Here is a 6,004-nt window from a genome sequence, read left to right as displayed (position 1 = left end):
AGCTACAAGGAACCAGGTAATAATATTTCCTCCCGCCGCTGTCAAAATAAAGCACATCCGGTGAGGATCTGCATAGCAGCTTAAACATGCGTCATATCAGGGGTACAAGACACAGCAGGATATCACGACATATATACTTGACATTTACTTTGCTTTTTGAACCCCTGTTTCTCTTGTAGGTGTACTTCAAAATGCAAAAAAAAAAGTTTATATTTTGAGGCAACGCAAATAACAGCAAAGTGGAAAAGAAAGTTTAAAGTTTTTTTTTAAATTCCTTAAAATGACAACATAGCTTTTTGTCATTTACAAACATTCAGACTCTTCAGAAAGTCTCTATATGTGTATGAAAATGAGCTTCCTGTCAGCAAACAGTAGGCAAGACTGTCAGGACTGACATTCACAAAAGAACAATGATCTGCATCTATTATAGAACACAGCAGGAAGCTGTGCTTCAAGAACAGGGGTGAGTCTTTCAAAATAAAATACAGAGCACTTTTCTACTCCCCTTGAGGACTCAAAGTACTTTATACAATATATCTAATTTGAAAAAGTTATGTTTTGTCTAAGTACTTTCTAACTAACGTTGCCAGTCCAAGGAACTTCTCCAACAAATCATTTTAGCATGCAGACTGAAGCAGCCAGGACTCAAACCACCAACCTGCTGATCAGATGGCCTAACGTCCTGAACCACAACAACTCCTGGTCAACCAAGCCATTCCGGTCTACTACCTCTGACATTGAGGAGACCCACTTTGAAAGAGCTATGTCCACATTGTGTTAACTGAGTCCTCCTAACTCAAAACATCAGTATGGCTTTGTAACGTGCAGTAAACAGCTCTGATGTGCGCTACAATAACTGGCAATACATGGCCAAAAGGAGCCTTCAGAGGAATCACAACTCAATCATATTTACTGCCATATTTTCATAAAGGCAGGAAGGACCAACAGTTTGAAAGGAAGGGAAACATAGTTTGAGAAGCAACCACAACACCAAACAGAGAAGACTGGATTACAACAAACACAGAGGAGATGGGACTCTTTCTTCTGCTAACAATGCCGTTATTTCACCGTCTCTTATCCACTGTATACAATATCCTGCTTTATTAAAATCACAGGTCCACTTTAAAACAGCGCAGCTTTGAAGATGCTCTGTTCTAAACTTCAGTAACTGCAAGTAATAAGTAAGTAAATATATATATATATATATATATATATATATATATATAAGAATCATTTTTACAGCTTTTCCATCCATTCATAGTACACCAAAGAAATGAAGCAACAGAGAAAACGAACAAATGTGCCCTTTTCTTCTTTTTAATTGGCTATAAATATTTGGTTTTTTTGGGGGGGGGTTCGCCTGTCCCGTTTGGTTCTTTTGTCATCAGAATTATTGTCTAAAGGCAAAGAAAGATGCCCAACGGATTTACTTTACCAAATGGACCATCCCAGCCTTGCCGTATTGGTCTATTTGATTCACCTTTTATTGTTTATTTTATTTTATTTTCACTTGCTAAATATGGGACAGACATGACTGGGGAAAAGAAAAGGGAGAAAGAAAGAGGGAAAGGAAAACAGCGGCGAATAAGAAAGTGATAAAGGGCAAAAAAACCAAACAACAAACAAAACAAACAGACAAAAAATACATATATTAATCACCTGGATCACCTGTTGACAAAGAAAAAAGAGAAAACGAGCAAAGAAAAAAAAGAGCAACATAATAAACAACATCACGATGATCTATGAGAATATAACAGTAAATACTAAATGTTAAACATTATTGTGCAGCACGTAAGATAGACAGCGCACAGTGTGCTTTGAGGTAGGAGCCAAAAAGGGTGTAGTTTGTGTGTGTGAGCACCCGTGTGTACACCTGTGAGCATGAGCACGCTTGTATTTAAAAGGTTCCTTCATGTAATGATCTGCTAGAGGGTGTGGGGAGCCACAGCCCCGTCCTCCAGGGCATGAAGCAGGTATGGAGGAGATCAAGACTCCAGACATCCAGAGGCCCTCAGAGCACAAGAGACCAAGGAAGACCAACAGAGGGGCAGCCGCGCCACTGTCCCAGAAAGAGCTGAGGAGAGCCCCAGATGAGGGCTCACTCAGCAGCCGCGAAGCAGAAGCCAGGGAGGGTTGCAGTGACGCGCCCGTGAGCTCTGCCAGCAGCCAGCTGTGCCTGAGTGACCAAGCCCCAGGCCGAGGGTACCCCACCCCCGAAGGGGCCCGAGCGAGCCCCAGGCTCCAGGCCCTGACAAGCAGTAACCAGGAGTGAGCCGGTGCGTACCTGGACGCCCATTCCCGGACACAAAGAACCACCCATGTCTGAGGGTGTCTGCCACTGGCAGGGGAGTGGTGGGGGGAGATAGGCCTCCATACCATGGAGGGCCTGAGAGGTGCCGTCTGATACCCGACCTGACATATAGACACAGACAAACAGGCACACACAGATACAAACATCCATTCCCACCCTCATGCTCTCATATGCAATTATTCAGCTGTCACCCAACGTGGAGACAGACATAAAGAGACACTGTACACACAATCACTGTCATGGTCCTGGGCCATGTGGGTCCAGTATTCTTAGTTTCTTGTATTTTTTGTATTTCGTTCCTTATTTAGGCCATGTTTCCTAAGTTGTCCTGTTGTGTTGTTCCCTAAGTGTTTTCCCTTCGTGACTCTTACCCCCTGTGTGCCCCTCTGTGTATTTATGAGCCCTCGTCTCTCTTTGTGTTTATTCCATGTTTCCCCTGCCCGTTATGGCTATGTTCTTCCTGTGCTCTCTCTCTCCCCTCCTGTCTGAACCCCCGTGTACTTCCTGTTTTACTTTGTGACTCCCGCGCCTGTATACGTCATGTTATGTTCACTCCGCCCTGTCTCGTTATGATTATCAGTGTCACCTGTGTTCCCCATGTGCTCCCACTTCCCTCGTTAACCCTCTGTGTATTTATGTCTGCGTCTCCCTCAGTTCTGTGTCGCGTTCTCCCTCATGCTGTGTGGATCTCCCTGTGTCTCTCTGCGAGTACTTAGTTTGTTGCTCCCAGTTTGGTTTTGTATTTCCTGCGATCTGCCTCTCCAGCATTAAAGCTGTGATTTCTGAGTTCATCCCTTGAGTCTGTGAGTTTTGCACTTTGGGTCCTCATCCTGCCTGCCACACAGCGATCCATGACAATCACACTCCCCAAGCGTACTCTAAGCCCCAGGTCTAGGTACCCTTGCTCCTGGAGGGGGAAACATGCACTCAGACCCAGGTAGTGTTACCCTTTTTCCTGGGGTGGAGAGAAGCTGTGCCAGCTCCCCCGCTGACCCCAGTAGACACCCCCATACTCTGCAACCCACCAGGGAAAGGGGGCCCATGCCCATCCGGGGACCAGTTCAGCAGCGCCGCCCGGCCCCACAGAGCCCGGGACAGCCCACCCGACCCCACCACAAAGAAAACTGCACCCACCCCGTCATCCACTCATCCTTCAGACTACGCAAAACAATAAACATCCAGGCTGAGTTCTTCCTCCACCTCTCCTATATCTCCCCCATCTCCACCACAAAATGCTTTTGTTTTTTACGATTGGTCCATGGTAAAACAAAATTTAAAAAAAAAGATTTTATTCTTAAAAAAGGACATTTTCTGTGAATTAACTCAAACTTTCTGCTTTAAGCACACTATGACCATGAGCTACAGAGCTATGTTTTCTGTAATTTTCCACATTTATATTTTACAGTTTACACCTAAAGTCTTATGTTGACACATTTCTTTCAGTTACTACATCACTACATTTATTTAGTGTGTGAAAAAACAAAATACTGTTATACCATCACATCTTTTTCTCATATTAAAGCATCTCAACTAAATGTGTAGTTGAAGTTCCTTTCACACTAGAGCAGTTTCACTACTCCAGCACACTAAACAGGCTGTATGTGGCCCCACGATGTAAAATGAATTTAAGTTACCTGGTTTAAGAATTAACCCAGCTGATGCTGAGCGTGTTATGGACTTCTGAAGCAGTTTTTATGGCAATCCCAACTGTGAAGACAGTTCACTGCTGACAATAAATGTTTACTTGTCATATCACTCTGTATACAGCTGACGCATGATGTAATCAGTTTTCCTCACCGGTTGTAGAGTTAACTGTGTCGTAGATTTCCTTTTAAAGGGATGAAGATGCCATTTTTGACCATTTTGTTTGCCTTAGATCAGAGAGTATATTAACTTAACTGTGTGATTCAAAAGGCAGGAATAGTATTACACCAAAAAAAGCTCTTAGCATTCCTCATTTCCAACTATTATTTAGGGTTAGGGCTTGGTTGTGTTTTAGCTGCATGAAAAACAAACACATTTTCAGAAACTAGAAGCAGATTTGCAAAGAATCTCATTTACTGTCCATGTATCTCTAAGTTTTTGCTGCAACTAATCTAATCTAATTCAAACATTTGATACATTTGAAGGATAAAGCTTTATTTGAAATAATTTTTTATCTGTTGTGAATCTTCTTCACCTGATCTTTTTTGGGCCATGTCCTATATTTTTCTGAAGCAGAATCGAAACAAAACAAGATGTTCACTTTTGTTTTTGGAGAGGAACCATCAATCTCTGGGTCTAAGCTGATAGTGTGCTGTTTCCTGGGCTGCTCTCTCTGGAGACTGTCGCCAAAGAGGGAAAGGTTGATACAATTAATTCACCTCAGACCCTCATCGCCACCTTTGTTTATTTGTCCTTTCTCAGCGTTCTCACCTTACATCCATCCCTCCAACCCCCCTCCCTTCTCTCAGCCTCTCTCTCTCGCTCCCCTCTTCTACTGACCACCTGTTTTCCTTTTCCCCACTGCTACCCGACGCAGAGAGGACCAGCCCACCCCCCCAACCCACTCCTCCTGGTCCCGCAGGTAAACCAGAGACGCCCAAGGCACACCCTGGCCAGGAAAGACCCAGGATCGCCTTACGGCCTAGCTGAAAAGTGCTCTTTCTAAGTAAGTACATCGCGGCCCCACTTTGAACAAAGAGCCAGGGGAGTCAAGGGACCAGACCCTCTTTCAGGGCTTTGTCTCTCTGCCTGCTCTGAGCTCAGAGTCAGACACTGACTTGGACTGAACTCAAGAATTCAGATTGGAGAAAAAAAATCACAAACATGCAGATGAGAAAGTTTAAAGAACTAAGAAAGAGTCTTTAGAGGCCAGGCATTAATTTTACATTTTAATTAATCTGGACATCAGATTCGAAATTCAGGTTTTTAAATACGAAGATTTTAATGGTTGTTTAACAGCTACTGAAACAAATGAAGGATAAATTAAAAATTGGAAAATGACAGCACATCACTGAAGAGGAAGCTTTACTAAGGCAGCTATTTCTGTCCTAATGTGGATAGCCAGAAGTTCCCCACATATCAGTGCTTTTAACTAGCTTACAGCGCTAATCTAAGGTCCCACTGACAAACAAAACCCTGCAAAGGGAACCACTTAACACTAGAGGCAGGTAAAATGACCTGACCTCTGTGTGTGTGTGTGTGTGTGTGTGTGTGTGTGTGTGTGTGTGTGTGTGTGTGTGTGTGTGTGCGTGTGCAGAGCTTAAGTACCTGAAAAACCCTCTCTCTTAACCTTCAGTCTGCTGCTGAACTGCTGCTGACATTCAGTTCAAAATTAAAAAACAGTCACATTGCAGACAACATTCAACTAACTACCACCGTCTTCTTTTTTTTTTATAATGACACAATAAAGCCACACTGTTTCTGGATTTAATCATGATACATTACAATAACGAAGCATGTAAAAGTCATGTGCACTTTCACTATAACTCAGGTATTATCCATCTATTGTGTAACTTATGGAAACAAATAAATATGTTATAACTTATAGTTATAGCATATTCATAACATACCTTCATACCGTGTACATTGAAACATACCCATAATAGACCCATTTCTGTAATATACCTATATACCTATATTATTGCTAATATATATTTTGTAATATATCTAAATTATGGCTAAAGCACTTCTGGATGGTTGCAAACTGCA

The sequence above is a fragment of the Copadichromis virginalis genome, linkage group LG6 (genome assembly GCF_057382275.1).
Source record: "Copadichromis virginalis isolate Kocher_CV1m ecotype Utaka linkage group LG6, C_Virginalis_male_GT1.1, whole genome shotgun sequence".
Classification (NCBI taxonomy): domain Eukaryota; kingdom Metazoa; phylum Chordata; class Actinopteri; order Cichliformes; family Cichlidae; genus Copadichromis; species Copadichromis virginalis.
Note: the sequence above shows the minus strand (reverse complement) of the source record.